This window comes from Vombatus ursinus, unplaced genomic scaffold (genome assembly GCF_900497805.2).
Source record: "Vombatus ursinus unplaced genomic scaffold, bare-nosed wombat genome assembly UNPS02014830.1, whole genome shotgun sequence".
NCBI lineage: Eukaryota > Metazoa > Chordata > Mammalia > Diprotodontia > Vombatidae > Vombatus > Vombatus ursinus.
In genome coordinates, this window is record NW_020954608.1 from 28,479,042 (window position 1) to 28,501,781 (window position 22,740).

The following is a 22,740-nucleotide window of genomic DNA, read 5'->3' on the forward strand; positions in this document are numbered from 1 at the left end:
CTGACCTCATCACTTAACCTGAAACAGCTCTTGAACATTTCCAGAGGCCTCTTACTTGCTAAATCTGCTGGTCTTTTCTCATCCTCCCAAATAATCTGCTGAATTTTACACTTTTGACTACTCTCTATCTCTGGGTTTTCATGACAACCTTTTTTTTTTCTGGTTCTCTCACTCATCTGACCACTCCTTTGTCTCCTTTGCTGGCTGATCATCTATATCACATTCTTTATTCTTGATATACCACAAGGTTATGTCCAAGGTCTTCTTCCATCTTAATGTGCTTACTCAGTAACCTCATCAGCTCCCATTGGTTAAATCTTTATTCTCTTTGCAGATGACTCCCACATCTACATATTTAGTCCTAGGCTGTCCTCTCAGGTTCAGTCCAGCATCATCACTTCCTCTTGTACATTTCCAGCTTATGTCCTAGAGACATCTCAAAGTTAACATGTCTAAAACTGAACTATTACCATCCCTTCTTCCCACCTCCAGCTCCCCAAATTCTCCACTCTACTGAACTTCACTATTTCTGTTGAAGATACCATAATCCTTCCAGTCTCTCAGGTTTGAAATTTTGGCATTATCCTCTACTCATCACTCTCCTGAACCATACATATTCATTCTGTTATCAATTTTTGCTGTTTCAGCCTTTACAACTTCTCACCCATATAACTTTCTTCTTACCACTTACATAGCTACCACCTTAGATAAGGCCTTTGTCACTTTTCTGCTGTATTGTTGCAGCAGCTACCTAATTAGTCCCCTTGCCTCAAATCTCTTCCCATTCCAGTCCATCCTACACACTGCTGCCAAAGTGAATTCCTTATTTACAAATCTGAGCATGCCACTCCTCTACTCAGTCAACTGCAGTGGTCTAGAAACTTCTCCCTTTGGTTTTTAAAGCTCATCTCAACCTGACCTTAACCAGTTTTTCTAGTCTTGTTGAATATTCCTCTCCCATATTCTGTGATCTAGCCAAATTGTCCTTTTCTCTATTGTTCATATACCACACACTATTTCTCATCTACCTGCCTTTGCCCTTTTACCTCAAATTGTCATCTTTTCTCCCTCTTCCTTTTCATAGCCAAACTCTTAAAATAGTAACCTATACTTTCTTTGAAGCTTTCTTATTCATCAGTTGCTTGCTGTGTGTTTATTTTCCTCAACACTAATGAAACTGCTTGCTCAGAAATCATCAGTAAAACCCTAATTGACAAGTACATTGAGCGTCAGTCCTCATTCTGTTGACTACACTGCATTTGATACTGTTGACTGTTAGCTCTTACCTTTTCATTCATGTAATTGTTGTCTATTATGTAATCTTTTGGTACAGACCTATTTCCTATGGTCCACCAGGGGAAATGGTCAAAACCTACTTGAAGCCTAATTTAAGTTAGTTCATTTTTACAGGAACCTGTATAACTTTAAGTTTCACAAACATCTGCAGGTACCTTCTCAGCTTTATTCCTTCGATCCATTAAAAATTATATTCTTGTTAATCTCTACATAATACATTTTGTTGGTGCTATTTTTCTTTTTTAGCATGACTAGCAAGCCCAATGATTGGTTGTAAAGCAAAACAAATGAAGAAATTGGTCAAGTTGAAATTTGGATGCTATGGCTCTTACTTATCCATTACTTTTTTGCCAGTAGGCAAGAAGGGTGCTTTACCATTATGTTTGCTGAAGTCATGATTGATCATTTCATTGATCAGGGTTCTGAAAGTCTTTCAGTGTTGTTTTTGTTTATACAGTTGTGTTCAGTTTGTAAATTATTTTCTTAATTATGCTTACTTTTTTGTGCATCTTTGTTCATGTATTACCAAGTTTCTCTGAATGTTTCATATTCATCATTTCTTATATATGGCAATTATTGTTACATTCGCCACAATTCATTCAGTCATCTCTCTCGATGGGTACCCAACTTTCTTTCTAGCTCTTTGCTACCATGATAAATTTTTTTAAATTCAGTTTCAGATCATTTTTAAGTTTGAATTTTCTTTCTCCTTCTTTCTCCTTTCCCACTCTTTGTGAAGGCAAAAGAAAAAAAAACCCATTACAAATGGGTATAGTCATGCAAAACAAATAAATTACCACATTAGTCATATCTCTCCCCCCACCTCCCCCCACCAAAAGAAAAAGGAGAAAAAAGGAGCTATATTTTTGTCTATACTCTGAGTTTATCAGCTTTGTATCTGGAGGTAGACGGAACATTTCATCATGAGCCCTTTGGAATTGTGGTTGGTCATTGTACCACAATAAATTCTGCTTTAAATATTTTTGAACACATTCCTTTTTCTTTGATGGATATTTGACTAGTAGGGCTGTCATTGAGTCAAAGGGCATGTACAATTTTAATGTTTTAGTATAATTATAGATTATTTTCCAGAATGATTTGATAATTTATAGTTTCCCCAACAATATATTAGAAAGGAAGGAAACAAGCATTTATTAAGTGCCTACTATATGCCAGGTCCTGTACTAAGTGCTTTACAAATATTATCTCTTTTGATCCTAACAACAACCTGAGAGGTAGATACAATTATTATCCTCATTTTATAGTTCAGGTAACTGAGACAGATATCAATTGCTAGAGGAAGAGAAGGAAGAGGTTTATCAAACGTTGGATTATTAAATGTGATTGCTTGTGTTTATTGTTTACCTGTCTATTCTATTGATCAACTTTTCTATTTTAAAACAATACCAAATACTTCTGATGATTACTTGAGGTAATCATTTGTAGTGTTAGGCCCCTTTAACTTCCTTTTTGTTTGTGATTTCACTTGAGATTATTGATCTTTTGTTACACTAGATGCATTTTGTTAATAGTTTGTCTAGTTCTAACCCTTTGTTAGTCTGATATAATGTGAAATCTGTAAATTAATTTAGTTTCATTTTTATTATATTGCTGTGGTCCAACCGTAAGTACTGAATATCTCTCCAGTTATTTAAATCTTCATTTATTTCCATCATCATCATCAACTTTATAATCACCAGTATCATCATAGCTACCATCCAATACTTTAAATATAGTTTGCAAAGTAGTTTATATAAATTATTTCATTCAATCTTCATGGCAATTATTATTATGAGGTTGTGTTGTTATTCTTTGTGAGGGTGGTATTAATATCCCCATTTTACAGATAAGGATACTGAAGCTGAGAGAAGTTAAACGGCTTGGCCAAGGTCATGTAGTTAATGAGTATCTGAAGAAAGATTTGAATTAGGTCTTTCTGACTCCAAGTCCAGTACTTCACTTCAACATCTCGCAGTTGCAGAGAGCATTTTGCAATTGTATTCATGTATGGAAGTCCAAGGTATTTTATACATGTTGTAGTTATTTTTAGTGGGATTTCTTTTTCCATCTCTTCCTGGTTGGTTTTGTTATTAGTGTACAAAAATGCTGGCTTTTAAATGCAGCTCTACTGAAGCTACTAATTGTTTTGATTTTGTTGTTGTTGTTATTATTGAATCTCTAGGGTATTTAGAGTAAACTGTCATATCATCTGAAAATAGAGATAATTTTTTACTCTTTGTTCATTCTCTCAATTACTTGTGTGTGTATGTGTGTGTGTGTGTGTGTGTGTGTTTATGTGTTTCTTATGGATTTGCCATAGATTTCTAGAACTATATCTAATAATATCAGTTGCAACTGGAAACCTTATTTTATCCCAGGTCTTATTGGAAAAGCTTCTGGTGTTTTCTCCATTATCAATAATGCTAGATCATGGTTTTATATACTGTATATCATGTTAAGGAACAGTCTGTTTAGCCTGTGGCTTTTTAGTGTTTTCTAATAGCTTCAAGTGTTATATTTTGCTTAGTTTTTCTGCAATTATTCTATCTATGGTCTAGCAGAACAGGTTATTTTCCTAATGTTGAAGCATCTTTAGTATACTTTGCCTACCTGGGCATAGTAAATAATCTTTTGATTGTGTTGCTATAATATCTTTGCTAATGTTTTATTCATTATTTTTACATCAATATTCATTAGTGATTTTGGCCAATGGATTTCTTTCTCTTTTTTACCTCTCCATGGTTTTGGGTATTAGAAAGACAGTTGTCTCTTAGCAGTTTGATAAAGTGTCTTCTATCATTTTTTCTTTTTGTAAAAATTATGTAATATAGGAGTTGATTGCTCTTTGAATATTTAATATAATTCACTAACAATGCCTTCCAGGTCTGGGAATTTTTCGTGAGGGTTTATTTATGGATTGTTCCATTTCTATTTTTGAGATTGGGCTATTTAAATTCTTTATTTCTTTTTCTATAAAGCTAGATATTTTGCATATTTATAAATATTTGTACGTTTTATTTTAAATTTTCTGCCTTATTGCAATATAATGGGGAAAAGGGATCATATGACCTTAGAGTTAGAGCTAGAATTGATCTTAGAGACTTTCTGTTCTAGCCCCCTCATTTTACAAATGAGAAATTGAGTCAGAGAGGTCAAATAACTTGTCAGTGTCACAGAGGTAGTGACAGAACTAGAATTTGAACCTTATTCCTATCTCTAAATACAGTTATTTTCATGGTATACTACTCTTCTTATTTCTTCCTTGTCATTATTATTTATCCTTTTTCAAATTTGATTTTTATCTTCCTGTTTTCATTTACATTGTGAATATAAATTTAAAGTCTCAATTGAAAACTCCCCTTATTATCCTCATTGCATCAATCTTGTTTTTGCAAAAACTCTTCAGTTTTCTATAATTTAAATTATATGATTTATGTTTTGTAAATGCTTCTGTCCCTTTTTAAATTAAGAATTCTCAGTCATCAGCAAACATTTATTAAGCATCTGCTATGTGCCAGGCACTTTGTTAGTCACTAGAAGTACAAATACAAAGAATAAAGTAATCTCTACTCTCAAAGAGCTTGCATTCTAATTTTTTTATTGCTCTAAATTAATTGAGGTCATATCATTTTTATTCTACAGGGTAGCCCAGCCAAGAGCCATGAATATCTCACAAATTATTTAAGTTTTTCTTTAATGAATGTTTCATAATTGTATTTATGTAAGTCTTGAGTAGACTGACTGCCAGATATTTTATGCATTTTGTACTCATTTAGAATGGGACTTCTGTTTCTATTCTTTTTTCTTGGGTTATTTTCTTGCTTTATGTTAAAAAAATTGTTGACATGTATGGATTTATTTTATATCTTGCTATTTTACTAAGGACATTAATTATGTCACTTACTTTGCCAAATTTCTGAGGTTTTCTAAGTAAACCATCATCTCATCAGCAGATGGTCATTTTGTGCCTTCTTTGACTTGTTTTTGGCTTTAATTTCTTTTTCTTGTCATATTACTATCACTAGGATTCTAGAACTATATCAAATAACAGTGAAGAAAAAGTTAATCCTTGCCTTACTCTTTTATTTAGTGTGAAAGCTTCTAGTGTTTCTCCATTGTGAATAAAGTTGTTGGTTGGTACCTTTCAAATCAGCAAGTTTGCTTGAAAGTTCCTCAGAACCAGTTTTTTTTCTTTTTTTAAATTTATTTTTATTCTGAACTTAAATGTCAAATAAAATAGCCATTTCCATATATAGAGTAGATCATAAAAAAGAGAATTATACAGGAAACTACTGACCATTATTATATATAGTTTGCTTTTCTTTTAAAATATATAATAAGTTGAGCCTGTAGCTTCAGAGCTGTGTTATTTGTTTTTGTTTCTTTTGGGTTTTTCTTCTGATCTCTGCATTTTTAAGAAAGATACTTTAGACTTACTTTTCTTTTTTTCTCTTCTATCTTTATTCCCCTTTCTACCCAACCTCCCATTGGAAAAAAAAAAAGAAAATAATTTTTAACAAATATGTGTAGTCAAGCAAAACAAATTTCCACATTTTCTGTGTCTGAAAGTGTATGACTTATTTTGCATCTCTTTGAGTATATCACCTCTCTCTCAGGAAATGGTTAACATATTTTAATCAGTCCTGTGGAATTATAGTTTGTCATTGAATTGATCCAGACTTTTAGAATTTTCTTTATAATTTTGTTGTTGTATAAATTGTTCTACTACTGCTTATTTTACTCTGTAATAGAGAGCTTCCCAAATTTCCCTGAAACTTTTGTTTCTGTTTTGTCTTCTTTTTTTTGTCTTCTATTATGAGACAGTAATATTTGATTACATTCATGTGTCATAAGTTGTTGAGCCCTTCACCAATAGATGGTTAACCCTCTTAGTTTTCAGTTTTTTTCTATTACAAAAAGAGCTGCTGTAAATAATTCTATGCAATATTAGTCCTTTTCTTTTTTCTTTGATTTCTTTGGGGTATAGGCTTAATAGTGGTACATAAGAGCTACTTTTGTTACAGGGACTTTAGAGTCAAATGTCTTTTATTATATTATTGATTTATTGCTGGAAAGGGCCTTGGTGATCACTGAGCCCATCGCACTCGTTTTTTCAGTGAGAAATCTGAAGCCCAGAAAGGTGGTAACTTGTCCAAGGTCAGATAACTAGTAAGCAGCCAAGCTAGGATTGATTCTAGATTCAGCACTCTCCTCTGTACCATGCAGAAACATTTTATAGCCAATCAGTGAATATGGTTTACCTATACAATCTTGAAGATTAAACTTCACTGTAATAGTCAGGGGAAATGATTAAGGCATAGTGCTTATCTATTGTCTTGTTTGATATAATTCCTCTTGAAAATATCCCCATACTTATTTGTGCTTGTGATTATCATACTAATCTTAGTACTAACACTCTGTGAACTTAAGAGGCTTATGTCCCATACTTACACTGACCATCTATCTCTTTGCATCTTCTTTGGTTTTTGTGACACTACACTATTTTGGTTCTCCAATTCATAGGATCATTGGATTATGCATTTAGAGCTAAAAGGGACCTCAGAGACTATGTAATCCAACCCCCTTACTTTATAAATGAGGAATTATTTTTCTTTGTATATCTAGAATTTTAGTATTAACCTACCAAGAACTTGTTTATGTTAACTTTTAAATTATTTTAATGGAAATATAGGAAAAAACACAATTGGAAAGCTATGTCCAGCATACAATTAAGTTTAGCTAATATAGCAAGTGTGTCAAATACCCAAATTAATTTATAGATTTAATGTCATACCAATAGCTTAGTTCAAGGAATTAGGTACTACAGAACAAAAACTTATATGAAAAAAAGTAGTAGGCAAGTAATTCAAGGAAAATTATACCCCCAAAATCGATAGATAACATGCCTGTGTTCAGTCTTGCTCCTAACTCATACTAGCTGGACATGTTACTTAAACTCTTAGTGGATCAGACAGCTATCACTGACTATAGTTAACAGGCCAGGTACCAGTTTGCACTGGTGTAAGGAATTTCCTTTCCAGGACCCTATGCCAATGAAGTCACAGGTCCAGTCCATAAAAGAACTACAAATGACATGGATGCTCATTGATTGAAGAATGGTTGAACAAATTGTGATGCATGAATATGATGGAATATTACTTTCTGTTAGAAATGATGAATATGAAGAATTCTAAGAAGCATAGGAAGACTTATATGAATTGATTCAGAATCAAATTAGCAGAGGCCCTTTTCCTGTTGCTAGTGATTAAGAAAAAGATCAGAGGCAGTCTAAGATGCTGGGAGCAAAGTCATTGTATCTCCTGGCTGTTCTTCTTTCCTAGCCTTTTTAATATGAAAATGAGTTACACTCGAAGCTTCTTGTTTTTTAAAAGAAGCAAATAAGCCTCACAATATTTTTTATGTTCTTTAAAAGGAGCAAAATGATCCCCTCGTTTAAAACAGGCTTACCTTTACATTTCCTTGTTACTATTACTTGCCCCTTTCTTCCTGCGAATTTGACAAAGTTTGAAAGGCACACACCCTCACTTATAAAAAAGATTGGGAAAATTGGAAAGCAACAGGGCAGAAGTGAGTTTTGATTTACTTCTTATTCATCTTACAGTAAAATCCAGTTGAATCAATGGACTAAGCAAAAACATACAATCCTGCAGAAAAGCATAAATAGGCAAGGTTTTATTGTTTTTGCTTAAGCTGTCAGAAGAGGCTGAGGAATGGTTGGTGTGGTGTTTGCTGCCTGATAACTCCAGAAGAAATGCCAAGAGCAGAATAGAAGTCTGTACACAGTGTTTGTAGATCTGACCAAAGCCTTTGATGCTGTCAGTCATGAGAGCTTATGGAAAATTAGTCAAAATTTGGTTGTCTGGGGAAGTTCATCAGCATTGTATGGCAATTTCATGATAGCATGTTTGTCCAGGTTCTGGAAAATGGACAATGCTCTTGTGCTTTCCCAGTCACCAGTGGAGTGAAACAAGATTATGTGCTCGCTCCCATGCTTTTTAGCATGATGTTTTCAGCCATGTTGTCAAATGCTTTCAATGAGGATGAACACAGCATCAAGGTCAACTACTGCACTGATGGTAAATTCTTTGATTTGAAAAGGCTACAAGCCAAGACCAAAATGGAGGGAGTGTTGGTGCATGATTTTCTGTGTGCAGATGATTGTGCACTCATTGCAGCCTCTGAAGCTGTGATGCAGCAAAGTATGGATCGATTCTCAGCTATGTGTGCTCATTTTGACCTAACAATTAACACTGAGAAAACACAGGTGCTCTTCAGCCAGCACCACACCATCCATATGTGGAACCATTGGTTATAGCAAATGGAAAAGTTTTGAATGCTGTGGATAAGTTTACTTACCTTGGTAGTGTACTTTCCAGGGATGTACACATTGATGATGAGGTTGATGCATACATTGTCAAAGCTAGCTCAGTGTTTGGGAGGCTCCGAAGGAAAGTGTGGGAGGGAAGAGGTATTAGACTGACTGCTAAACTGAAGGTCTACCTTCATTGTGCTGACCTTATTGTTGTATGCCTGTGAAACCTGGACACTATACCAGTGTCATGCCAGGAAACTGAATCACTTCCATTTGAATTGTCTTAGGAAGATTCTGAAGATCACCTGGCAGGATAAGATAAGAGACCCTGAGGTCCTTTCTAGAGCTAAACTGCCAAGCATTCAGACTGCTTCAGAGAGCGCTGGCCACATTGTTCTAATGCAGAACATATGCTTGCCAAAAAGACTATTTTATGGAAAACTTACACAGGGCAAGCATTCACATGGTGGTCAGGAGAAGTGATACAAAGGCACTCTCAAGGTCTCTCTTAAGAACTTTGAAATTGATTGTGTGACATGGGAGACACTGGCACAGGACTGCTCAGCATGGTGTGCTCATATCAGAGAAGGTTCTGTGCTCTATAAGTAAAGCAGAATTGAAACAGCTCAAAGGAAACACAGGATGCACAATTTAGAGAATCCATCCCATAGAGTACTGGCCCTGGAGTCAGGAGGACCTGAGTTCAAATTTGGCCTTAGACATTTGACAATTACTAGCTGTGTGACCCTGGGAAAGTCACTTAATCCCAATTGCCTTGCCAAAATAAATAAATAATAATTAAAAAAGAAAAAGAAGTAATCTAGAGAACCCATTCCAAATGTTCACACAGACTCTTTGTGCCCAACTGGTGGTAGAGTATTCCCAACTCGTATTGGTCTGATCAACCATAGTCAGACACATTGAAACTTGACTCTAACATAATGATGTCATTTTGGTCGTCTTCAAGAATGAAGGACAACAGCCAACCAGCCTCTTAACTGCTCTTTCTACATCCCATCCTACATACTGTTGCCAGAGAGATCTTCCTAAAGCATAGGCTTTGACGATATAACTAGGAGCTCAGAAATCTTGAGTTACTTTCCATTACCAAAAAAGTAACGTCTACCCGTCTTAGTGTGATCTTAAAGTCACTGTTTGCACTGATCTCAATACACCTGAACAACTAAGTGAGAAATGAGGAAATATCTGAGCTGAGCTCCCTCCTTAAATAGAAATTTTGGTGTGCATGGCTCCACCCCTGTCAGAGGGGCAGAGGGTAGTGATGAGGTTGAATAGCAAGTCTGATGAAGAGAGAAGATGGTTAGCCTTGACAAATGCTGCAGAGAGGTCATCATTAATTATCATTCTTATGTAACTAATATTATACTAAATAATAATGTTATTACTCTTAGTAACAATAAGAGTAATAATAATAACTTATCTTTATATAATGCTTTAAGTTTTGTGTGTAATCTTCACAACAATCCTGTGAGGAGGTTCTGTTATCCTCATTTTACAGTGAGGAAACAGACTGAGAGAAATTAAAAAGCTAGTAAGTGTTTTAGGCAGGATTTGAACCCAGGTCTTCCTGATTCCTGATTCCAAGTCCAGAACTCTACCCACTATAACATGAGAAGGACTGACGAAAGGGAATCAGCTTTGGCATTTAAAAGATCATTGGTAAACTTGGAGAGAGCAGTTTGTTGAGTGATGACAGAAGCCAGCTATCACCTAAGTTCAGGCCCTCATTGCCTCTCACCTAAATTATGTGACAGCTTCCTAGTTGGTGTCCCTGTCTCAATTTACTCCTTGCTCTAGTCCGTCTTACATAGTGCTGCCAAAGTAATTTTCATTAAGTTCTGACTATATGAATCCCCCAGTCAATCAACTCCAATGGCTCTCTATTATAAAATATAAACTCCACTGTTTAGTTCTTAAATCTCTTCACAATCTGGCCCCAACCTGCCTTTTTAGCCTCATTTTACTTTATTCCTCCTCCCACACCCTGCATTCCATTCCTTTTTTCTGTTCCTTATACGTGACACTAACATTCTACATGCCTTTGCACTGACCATCTTTCCCATTAAGATTCAACTCAAGCATTGTCTTCATGAAGTCTTTTCTGATATTTGTGTTGATATTTGTCATTCTCAAATGATCTTGTATTGAACTACTTTTTGTATATTTGTATTTATTAATTTTGTGTTTATGCTGTATACATTTTTATCTCTACCTGTTTCTCCCATTAGAATGTAAGCTCCTTGTGAGGAGGAATTGTTTCCTTGGTAGATTCTATTTTGAAGGTATTAAGAAGGGAAAGAGAAGGGAGGTTAAAAGCGATATAGTAGTATTGGAAGGAAGTGGAACTTGCTATTTCTCATAATTGAGATGTGCAAGAAGGAGAGTTTACAAATATGGGGGAACCGGTGGGATAAGTGGGCATGAGATAAATCTCACACTTATCTAAAATGGACAAAGGTAGTCATGCACATATACACACAAAGAGTTTGGTATAGAAATATATCAGACTCAATAGGGAAACAAGGAGAGATTGGGGGAGGGTGTGTTAAGGAAGATAATACTAATGGGAAGTAACAATCAGAAGCAAAATAAACTTTTCAATACTTAAGGGGAAAGGAGAGAAGAACCAAAATCTAAGGGTACCTTAAATGGCCTTTTAGACAATTGGGGGAACAAATTGTGGTGTGTAAGTGTAATGGAATATTATAGTGCTGTAAGAAGTGTCAAAAAAGATGGTTTTCATAGATTCCTGAGCAGTGTGAATTGATTCCAAGTGAAGTGAGATAAACCAAAGGAGCAGTTTATACAAGGATAGCAACTTTGTAAAGAAAAACAACCTTTAAAGACTTAAGAACGTTGATCAGTACATTGAACCAACCATGTCTCCAAAGAACTTGTGATGATTTGCCTAGGGTCTCACAACTAATTAATAGCAAAGTCAAACTTGAACTTATTCTTCAAGTTACTTTCCTGTCTGTGAACTTAAAAAAAAAGTGTACAATAAGTTTCCTTTGTATTTCCTATGTATTTTAATTTTATATATTTATAAACATTATTCTGAAAAAGGATCCACAGACTTCAACAAATTGTAAAGGGCACTGTGACACTAAAAAAGGATAAGAACCATGCATGTTTAAGAACCCATGCTTAAGTTAAGAATTTATGCTGTTTCTGGGAGCTTCCAACCTCATGGGAGATAATATAAAAATATAAAAAATTAAATTAGAAAAATTTAAATAGTAGTTTTAGGAAGTAGCAGGAAAGATGATGATACACAGGACTGTGATTATTATTAGTAGTACTATATTTTATTAGTGATTATAGAGATGTTCATATGTATTTGTGAGTTTATCTGTATAGGTGTAATAGCAACAATTCATCTTTTGGAAGTAACTTTAATTTACTAGAAACCTACAAGTTTTACATTGCTTCTGGTTTATAGTACAACAATATGGATATAATGATATAATCAAAGAAGTACATACTCAAAAATAATTCTCCCTAAACAAATATCTTAAGTTGCAACTAATGATTTAAACTTTAGGCAGGCAGTAGTTTATGGAAATTCAAGATACACTTGTATCTTGATATAATACTATTTCCTGTAGTATAGAATCCATTCTACTGCCTCAATATCCAAGCAAGGGTCTTTATAAAAGTAGCAGAAAATTTCTTACCTATGAGGTAGCCCTGTGGAGTGGATTAATAGGATAGAATTTTAATGAGGTTTGTTGCTGAAAAGAATCAAACCTTACTACAGTTCTTTTCCTATAACCTTCCCTGTCTCTTAGGTGGCCTGTCTAGACTTATGAGTGCCCGCTTCTCTGGTGTCCTATTAAAAAGGAAAATGCTGAACTTCCCAGACTTCATTTTTAGTCTTGTGATTTTGACAGACAAAAGACTTCGATCTGTATATCTCACAGCTTTCCTAATGTCAGTTGGCTCTTGGAATTCATAAGAATCCTTAGACTTTTTATCCAGATATAGCTCTAGAGTCATACTTTCTTTTAGGATTCCCTTTTATGTAAGAATTAGTTGTTGGCAGCAAAAGATAGAAAAAGAAATTCCATTTAAAGTTGCTGTAGACATTATGAAACATTTGGGAGTCTATCTGCCAAAACAAACCCAGGAATTATATGAACACGATTACAAAGCACTTTTCACACAAATAAAGTCAGATCTAAACAATGGAAAAAACATCATTTGCTTGTGAGTAGGCTGAGCTAATATAATAAAAATGACAATTCTACCTAAATTAATTTACTTATTCAGTGCCATACCAATCAAACTACCAAAAAATTATTTTATAGAGCTAGAAAAATTAATAAAATTCATCTGGAAGAACAAAAGGTCCAGAATATCAAGGGAATTAATGAAAAGAAATGCTAGGGAAGGTGGCGCCTAGCCATACCAGATCTTAAACTGTATTATAAAGTAGCAATCATTTAAAACTTCTTGGTACTGGCTAAGAAATAGAGTGGTGGATCAGTGGAATAGGTTAGATACACAAGACATGTTGTCAATGACTATAGTAATCTATTGTTTCCTAAACTCCAGCTTCTAGGGTAAGAACTCACTATTTGACAGAACTGCTGAGAAAACTGGAAAATAGTATGGTAGAAAGTAGGCATAGACCACCATCTTACACCGTATACCAAAATAAAGTCAAAATGGGTACATGATTTAGATAAAAAGGCTAAGCAAACTGAGAGAGCAAAGAATAGTTTGCCTGTTAGATTTGTGGAAAGGAAGAATTTATGACCAAACTAGAGATAGATAACATTATGAAATGCAAAATGGATAATTTTGATTACATTAAATTGAAAAGGTTTTGCACAAACAAAGCCAATGCAAGCAAGATTAGGAAGGAAGCAGAAAACTGGGAAAGAATTTTTACAATCAGTGTCTCTGATAAAGTCCCCATTTCTAAAATATATAGAGAACTGAGTCAAATTTATAAGAATACAAGTCATTCCCCAGTTGATAAATGGTCAAAGGATATGAACAGGCAGTTTCCAGAAGAAATTAAAGCTATCTATAGTCATCTGAAAAAATGCTCTAAATCACTATTGATTAGAGAAATGCAAATCAAAAGACTCTGAGGTACCACATCACACCTATCAGACTGGCTAACATGACAAAAAAGGAAAATGATAAATGTTGGAGAAGATGTGGGAAAATTGGAACACTAATGCATTGTTGGGGGAGTTGTGAACTGATTCAACCTTTTTGGAGAGCAATTTAGAGCTATGTCCAAAGGGCTATAAAAATGTGCATACCCTTTGACCCAGCAATACCTCTTCTAGGTCAGTATCCCAAAGAGATCATACAAATGGGGAAAGGACCCACATGTACAAAAATATTTATAGCAGCTCTTTCTGTGGTGGCAAAGAATTGGAAATTGAGGGGATGCCCATCAGTTGGAGAATGGCTGAACAAGTTGTGGTATATGAATGGAATGGAATGTTATTGTGCTATAAGAAATGATGGGAAGGCAGACTTCAGAAAAACCTGGAAAGACTTGTATGGACTGACGCTGAGTGACATGAGCAGAACTAGGAGAACTTTGTACACAGTAACAACCACGTTGTGCAATGACTAACTTTGATAGACTTAGCTCTTCTCAGCAATGCAAGGATCTAAGACAATTCCAAAAGACTCACGATGGAAAATGCTATCCACATCCAGAAAAAGAACTATTGGCGTCTGAATGCAGATTGAAGCATATTATTTGCTCTCTCTTTTTTTTTAAATTTCTTCTTACTCGTGGTTTCTCCCATTGGTTCTAATTCTTCTTTACAACATGACTAATGTGAAAATGCTTAGTATGAATGTATATGTAGAGCCTATATCAATTTACACGCTGTCTTGGCCTGGGGGGAGGGGAGAGATGGGGAGGAAATTTGGAACTCGAAAGCTTATGGAAGTGAATGTTGAGAACTAGAAATAAATAAATTTACTATTTAAAAAAAAAGAGCTATGGAGTCTGAATGCAGGTTGAAGCATATTGTTTGCTCTCTCTTTTTTTTGTTTGTTTCTTCTATCTTGTGGTTTCTCCCATTGGTTCTCATTCTTCTTTACAACTTGACTAATATGAAAATAGGTTTAATATGAATGTATATGTAGAGCCTATATCAGATTGCATGTGGAGGGAGGGAAAAGATGGGGAGGAAATTTGGAACCCAAAAGCTTACGGAAGTGAATGTTGAAAACTAAAAATAAATTAATTTTAAAAAGAATTAGCTGTTGGCAACTTTTCTAGTGGTATACTGAGGTTCAGACCCCTTTTCTTTTGGTTTGTATGTGTTGGGTAAGTTTGGGGAGTTGAACAGGTTTATAATAATCTCATTTGGACCGCTGATATGAGATGGGGAAGGAGAAATGATTGTCACTTTTTATAGGCCATCTCAGGACTCTTCATGGCCTCTGAAAGTAGAAGGATAAAAGCCTCAGGGAAAGATCTGAAATGCTTTCATAATTCCTGGAGCTAGGGAATGGCCAAACTGATGTCTCAAGGCTGAGAGATGTTAGTGGGCCCTGTGATGAAAATTGCAGGTGTATGGTTCTTGTTTCTGACACATGGCCTTCTATCTCTCAGTTCTGAGAATGCAGTCCCTCCTTACCTTCACTTATTAGAATCCTTAGCTTCCTTTAAAGCTGAACTCAAGACTATCTACATGAGGCCTTTCTTCATCTTTGTAGTCACTAGTGAAACTTTTCCAAAATTGTCTTGTGTTATTTTTGTGAAAATTTTTATATTTTTTTTCAGTTTACATGTAAAAACAATTTTTAACTTTTTTTAAAAAGTTTTGAGTTCCAAATTCTGTCCTTCCCTCCTTTCCCTCTCCCCTCCCTGAGGTGGTAAGAAGTTAGATATCAATAATAAATGTGCAGTCATGCAAAACACATTTTCACATTAGTTGTGTTGCAAAAAAAACACAATCCAAAAAACTCCAAGAAAAATAAAGTATTTTTTTTTAAAGTGTGTTTAAATTTGCATTGAGACTCCATCAGTTTTTTTCTCTGGTGGTGAATAGCATTTTTCATCATAAGTCACTCGGAATTGTCTTTGATTATTGTATTGCTGAGAATAGCTAAGTCATTCAAAGTTAATCATACAATATTGCTCTTACTATGTACAATGTTTTCCTGGTTCTACTGACTTCACTTTGCATTTGTTCATGTAAGTCTTTCCAGGTTTTTATGAAAGCATCCAGCTTGTTATTTCTTTTAGTACAATAATATTCCATCAAAATATTATGCTACAACTTGTCTAGCCGTTCTCCAACTAACGGGCATCCCCTCAATTTCCAATTCTTGGTCACCATAAAAAGAGCTGCTATAAATATTTTTGTACTTACAAATCCCTTTCTCTTTTCTATGGGATACAGACACAGTGGTTTTAGTGGGTGAAAGGGTATGCAGAGTTTTATAGCCCTTTGGGCATGTTTCAAATTACTCTCCAGAATGGTTGGATCAGTTTACAACTCCACCAACAATGCATGAGTATCCTAATTTTTCCATATTCCCTCGAACATTTGTCATTTTCCTTTTCTGTCATATTAGGCAATCTAATAGGTGTGAGGTGATACCTCAGAGTTCTTTGAATTTGCATTTCTCTAATCAATAATGATTTAGAGCATTTTTTCAGATGACTAAATAGCTTTGATTTCTTCTTCTAAAAACTACCTATTCATATCCTTTGTCCATTTATCAATTGGGAAATGACTTGTATTCTTATAAGTTTGACCCAGTTCTTTATACGTTTGAGAAATGAGGTCTTTATCAGAGAAACTTGCTGTAAAATTCCCCCCCCCCCAGTTTTCTGCTTTCCTTTTAATCTTAGTTGCATTGGTTTTGTTTGTGTAAAATCTTTTTAATTTAATGTAAACAGAATTATCCATTTTATATCCCATAATGCATTCTACCTCGTTTGGTCATAAATTCTTCCCTTATCTATAGATCTTATGGGTAAACTATTCCATATTCCCCTAATTTGTTCATGGTATCACCGTTTATGGTGTACCCATTTTGACCTTATCTGGGTATGTGGTGTGAAGTGTTGGTCTGTAGTTTCTACCAAAGTGCTTTACAGTTTTCTCAGCAGTTTTGATTACATAGTGAGTTCTTGTCCCAAAAGCTGGGATCTTTGAGTTTATCAAACACTAGATTGCCATGGTCATTTGCTGCTGTGTATTGTGTACCTAATCTTTTCAACTGATCCATCATTCTATTTCTTAGCCAGTACCAGATTGTTTTTATGATTACTACTTTGTACTGAGATATGGTAGGGCTAGGTCACCTTTCTTCATATTTTTTCATTGTTTCTCTTGATATTCTTGACTTTTTGTCCTTCCAGATGAATTTTTAAACTACTTTTTCCAACTCTAAAAGTAATTTTTTGGTAGTTCAATTGGTATGGCACTGAATAAGTAAATTAATTTAGGTAGAACTGTCATTTTTATTATATTAGCTTGGCCTACCTGTGAGCAATTAACATTTTTCCAGTTGTTTGTATCTGCTTTGTTTGTGTGAAACGTGTTTTATAATTATGTTCATGCAGTTCCTGGGTTTGTCTTTGCAGATAGACTCCCAAGTATTTTGTAATGTCTTCAGTTATTTTAAATGGAATTTTCTTTTTGTCTCTTGTTGCTGAACTTTGTTGGCAGTATATAGAAATGCCAATGATTTATGTGGATTTATTTTATATCTTTCAACTCTGCTGAAGTAGTTAATTATTTCAACTAGTTTTTTATTGATTCTCTAGGATTCTGTAAGCATACGATCATATAGTCTGCAAAGAGTGATAGTTTTGTTTCCTCATTGTCTATTCTAATATCTTCAATTTCTTTTTCTTCTGCTATTGCGATAACTAGCACTTCTAATACAATATTGAATAGTAGTGGTGAGAATGGACATCCTTGCTTCACCCCGGATCTTTTTGCAAAGTTTCTGGTTTATCTCCATTACAGATAATGCTTGCTGATGATTTTGCTGATGATCTACTTATCATTTAAGGAAAGCTTCATTTATTCCTATACTTTCTCTTGTTTTTAATAGGAATGACTGTGTTGTATTTTGTCAAAAGCTTTCTCTGTATCTATAGAGATAATCATATGATTTTTGTTGATTTTGTTATTGGTATGGTTAATTATGCTATAGTTTTCCTATTATTGAAAGAATCCTTCATTCCTGGTATAAATCCCACCTGGTCATAGTGCATAATCTTTGTGATATATTGTTATAATCTCCTAGCTAACATTTTATTTAAATTCTTTGTATCTCTTGTATTTATTTTAAAGTATATTCTGTAATTAATCTTGGTGTTGATGGAATTCTCTTTCAATTGCATATTTTATATATTGCATGTACTTATATAATAGTGGTTGCTACCACTTATATAGCAATTTAATATTTGTAGTTACATGATTTTATATGTAAATATACATGACATATATGTGCAGAATCTAGAACATGTATAGACATACATATGTATTAAATCTCATTTAAGCCTAAAAAAAAAAACCCTGTGAAATAGGCACCATTGTTATACCTGTTTTACTCTTGGGGAGACTGAAACTGAGAAAGATTAAGTGACTTGCCCAGGCTCACACAGCAGGCAAATGTCTGAGGATTCCAGCTCAGATCCTCTGGACTCCCTAGTCCAGTGCTATGTGTTTTTGCATATGTAGATAGTATAAGTTGTTGTTGTTTTTTTTTGTCTCTACTTTATAGATGAAGAAATTGATGCTCAGATTTCTTTGAACAGAGTAACACAAGCTGAGACTCTAACCTAGGTACTCTGATTACAAATATGGTTCTATTACATAGCTCCCAGTAGGGGTTAGCATTCCCTAATGGTGTCATCATTTCTTTAAAATACTTTATAATTGCATGGTGCTTCATAATAACATCAAATAGTGTTTAGTAATTGCCTGTAGGGAATGTGTAGTAGACTAATACCACAATTAGAAACTCCTTTGAGTTTTAACAAAATGGATTTGGGTAAGAAGATGGTTGAGAGAAATTCTCATTTCCTTGTTGATTGCAATGTAATTGAGAAAGAGTGAGCCCTGAAGTGTGGGTCAGAGGCCAGACTAGGCTGAGGGGAAAGCAGTACTTTAAAAGTTTGAATGAATCAGTCACCTAAGATTTGGAAACCTGTAGTTTTTCCATGTTCAAATATTCTAAAATCCCTTCATCTGAATGTAATCTATTGGCTTTTCACCTCCCACTCTGCCTTCCCTTACATAACCCTATTCTTTATCTGTACCTTGACTTCTAATCCCTTGACCCCTCAGTTCTGTTCTAGGCCATCACCCTTGCATTAGCCACTCTCTCCTCTTCTCACCATCTTGACTCCTTGGTGAACCAGTTCAATTCTATCCTGTCTCGAATCCCTAGCCCCCTTATTGCCATTTACATCCAGCTAAGCCTCAGCTTGGATCACTCCCACCATTCACTCCTACACAAGTGCTGCTGAATGAAGGTGGGGAAAATCATGCAACTGTTGTGACTGGATCACTACAAATTTATGTTACATGATCTCAAGTGGGCCCTCACTGCTTCAAGGAAGTCCTATAATACCTCTCTTATCTACTTACTATTCCACTCTCCACAGCAGCTCTTCAGTCCCTCCTCAAACCTTCTATGACTGCCCTTCCCTTCACTCTCTCAACTGAAAACCTTGCCTCATATTTTCAGGAAAAAAAAAGGTCATTTATCATGGCCTCCCTTATAATCTCCCTCATTGTCCTCTTCCTTATTTCCTATCACTGAGCAGGTGCCTTCCTCCACTATCTCCTCCTTTATCTTTAAGTGGCCTTACTCTTTACCAAGGCTAACCCCTCTTCTTGTTCAAGCAGTCCCATTCCATCACATCTCTGACAGATTGCCCCCTCTCTCATCCCCACATTTTTCACTTATTTTCTTTTTTAAAAAGTTTTATTATTAATTTATTTTTAGTTTTCAACATTCAGTTCCATAAGCTTTTGAGTTTTAAATATTCTCTCCTTCATTCTCTACCTCCCTCCCCAAGACAGAGTGCAATCTGATATAGGCTCTACATATGCATTCCTATTAAACATTTTCACATTAATCATGTAAAGAAGAATTAGAACCAGTAGGAGGAACCATAAGAAAGAAGAAACAAAACAAGAAAAAAAAGAGCAAATTGTATGCTTTGGTCTGTATTCAAACTCCATAGTTCTTTCTCTGGATGTGGATAGCATTTTCCATTGTGAGACTTTTGGAGATGTCTTAGATCCTTGCATTGCTGAGAAGAGCTAAGTCTATCAAAGTTAGTCATCACACAGCGTGGCTGTTACTATGTACAATGTTCTCCTTGTTCTGCTCATGTCACTCAGCATCAGTCCATACAAGTCTTTCCAGGTTTTTCTGAAGTCTGCTTGCTCATCATTTCTTATAGCACAATAGCATTCCATTCCATTCATATACCACAACTTGTTCACCCATTCCCCAATTGATGGGCATCCCCTCGATTTCCAATTCTTTGCCACCACATAAAGAGCTGCTATAAATATTTTTGTACATGTGAGTCCTTTTCCATTTGTATGATCTCTTTGGGATACAGCCATAGAAGAGGTATTGTTGGGTCAAAGGGTATGCACATTTTTATAGCCCTTTGGGCATAGTTCCAAATTGCTCTCCAGAATGGTTGAATCAATTCACAATTCCACCACCAATGCATTAATGTTTCAATTTTCCCACATCTTCTCTAACATTTATCATTTTCCTTTTTTGTCATGTTAGCCAATCTGATGGTGTGATGTGGTACCTCAGAGTTGTTTTGATTTGCATTTCTCTAATCAATAGTGATTTAGAGCATTTTTTCATATGACTATGGATAGCTTTAATTTCTTCATCTGAAAACTGCCTGCCATTTATCAATTGGGGATCTTTCATTTATTTTCAGTCTGTCCCTTTCTACCGGCTCATTTCCTACTGCCTACAAACATGCCATGTCTCCCCATCCTGAAAAAAACTCTTGCTTAATCAATCCTCACTATAGTCCTATATTTCTTAAACTTGAAAAGGTGAGCTACAATAGGTACCATCACTTTCTCTCCTCTCACTTTTTTCTTAACTCCTTACAGTCTGGCTTCTGACCTTATTATTCCACTAAAACTATTCTCGCCAAAGTTACTGATGATCTCTTAGTTGCCAAATCTAAAACCTTTTCTTGATCCTCATTCCCCTTGACCTTTCTGCAGCCTTTAACACTATTGATCACTCTCTTCTCTTTGATACTCTGTTCTGTCTAGGTTTTTGGGACAGTACTCTCTTTTGGTTGTCTTCATTCCTATCTGACTGCTCCTTCTCTGTCTTCTTTGCTCCTCTAGATCACACCTTCTAATCTTTGATGTCCCTCAGGGTTCTGTAGTGGGCTCTCTTCTCTTCTTCCACCATACTATGTCACTTGGTGATCTCATCAGCTCCTGTGAGTTAAATTACCATCTCTATGCTGCTGATTCTGAAATCTACCTTTCCTGTCCCAGTTTTTCTTCTGACTGCTAGTCTTGCATCTCTAGCTTGCCTTTCAGAATGTCTAACTGGATGTCCACTAGAAATCTTAAACTTAATATGTCCAAAACAGAACTCATTATTTTTCCCTGTAAATCCTCTGCACCTCCTGTCCTACACTTACCCTATCATGTGGAGGGCAACACCATCTTCCCAATCCCTCAGGCTTGTAGCATAGGAGTCATCCTGGATTCTTCACTATCTCTCACTTCCCATATCCAAACCGTTGTCAAGACCTGTTGATTTCATCTTTGCAACATCTCTTAAGTATACTAGAGTTTCTTCTCTGACATGGCTACCACTCTACTGTAGGCTTTCATTACCTCACACCTGGATTATTACACTAGCCTGCTGGTGGGTCTGTCTGTCTCAGTTCTCTCCCCACTCCAATCCATCCTCTATTCAGACACTAAAGTGATTTTCCTAAAACACAGGTCCAGTCATATCTCTTCCCTACTTGGTAAACTCTAGTGGCTCCTTATTGCTCTTAGGATCAACTATAGAATCCTCTATTTGGTATCCAAAGTCCTTCATAACCTGGCCTCTTTCTAATATTTTTACATCTTACTCCTCAACACATACTCTTTGATCCAGTGACACTGGCTTCCTAGCTGTTCTATGAATAAGACACTCCATTTCTCAGCTGAGGTAGTTCTCTCTGGCTACCCCCCCTCCCCCCATCCCCGCCTGGAATGCTCATCCTCTGGCTCGAACTACTGAACTCCCTGGCTTCCTTTAAGTCACAACTAAAATCCCATCTTCTACAGAAAGCCTTCCCCAACCCCTCTGAATTCTAGTGCCTTCCCTCTGTTAACTATTTTCTGTTTATCCTGTATAAAGCTTGCTTTGTATGTATTTGTTTGAATGTTGTCTCCCTCATTAGATTGTAAGCTCTTTGAGGCAGGCACTATCTCTTGCCTCTTTTAAGTATCCCCAGCACTTATTGTGATAAGTGCCTGGCCTGAAGTGGGTGCTTAATAAGTGTTTATTGATTGATTGCTATATATAATACCTACTTAAGTGGGCGGGAAGCTGTCTTAAAAGAGGCCTCTTTGTCCTTATCTAGGGAAACACCCCTTGGTGCTGTCTGTAAGGGAAAGAAGAGAGTGACCTTAAGGTTTCTGAAGGAGGAATCCCATTTTTTAAATCAATCCCAGTGTGTTCTTTATTATTTCTATCTCATTTACCAGTTCATTAAATAATATTTATTAATCACCCTCTACAATGTATGGTTTCCTTTGCTAGTTATTAGGAGAAGATACAAAATATGACATAGTCCCTGCCAGTGTGATAGAGTGGAAAGAGTTTTGTATGTGCAGTCAGAGCAGCTAAGTTCAAATCGCAGTCCTGCCATTTACTACCAGCATGATGATCAACCAGTCAGTTGATCTCTCTGGGCCTCAATTTCTTCACCAGTAAAATGTTGGTTCCTTCCAGTTCTAAGTCTATGATCCCCAGGAATTTACAGATTGATAAGATTTTTTACAATGAAGTGTAGTGTTAGAACACATTTTTTTTAACAGAAGTATTACTGATCCAAGTCCTTT

At 35.5% G+C, this 22,740-nt stretch overlaps 1 protein-coding gene across 5 annotated transcripts in view; it reads left to right on the top strand.

Moving 5' to 3' along the window:
* Positions 1–22,740, top strand: part of BEND7 (BEN domain containing 7) — a 143,504-nt gene that overhangs the window by 23,166 nt on the left and 97,598 nt on the right. The window lies entirely within an intron of this gene.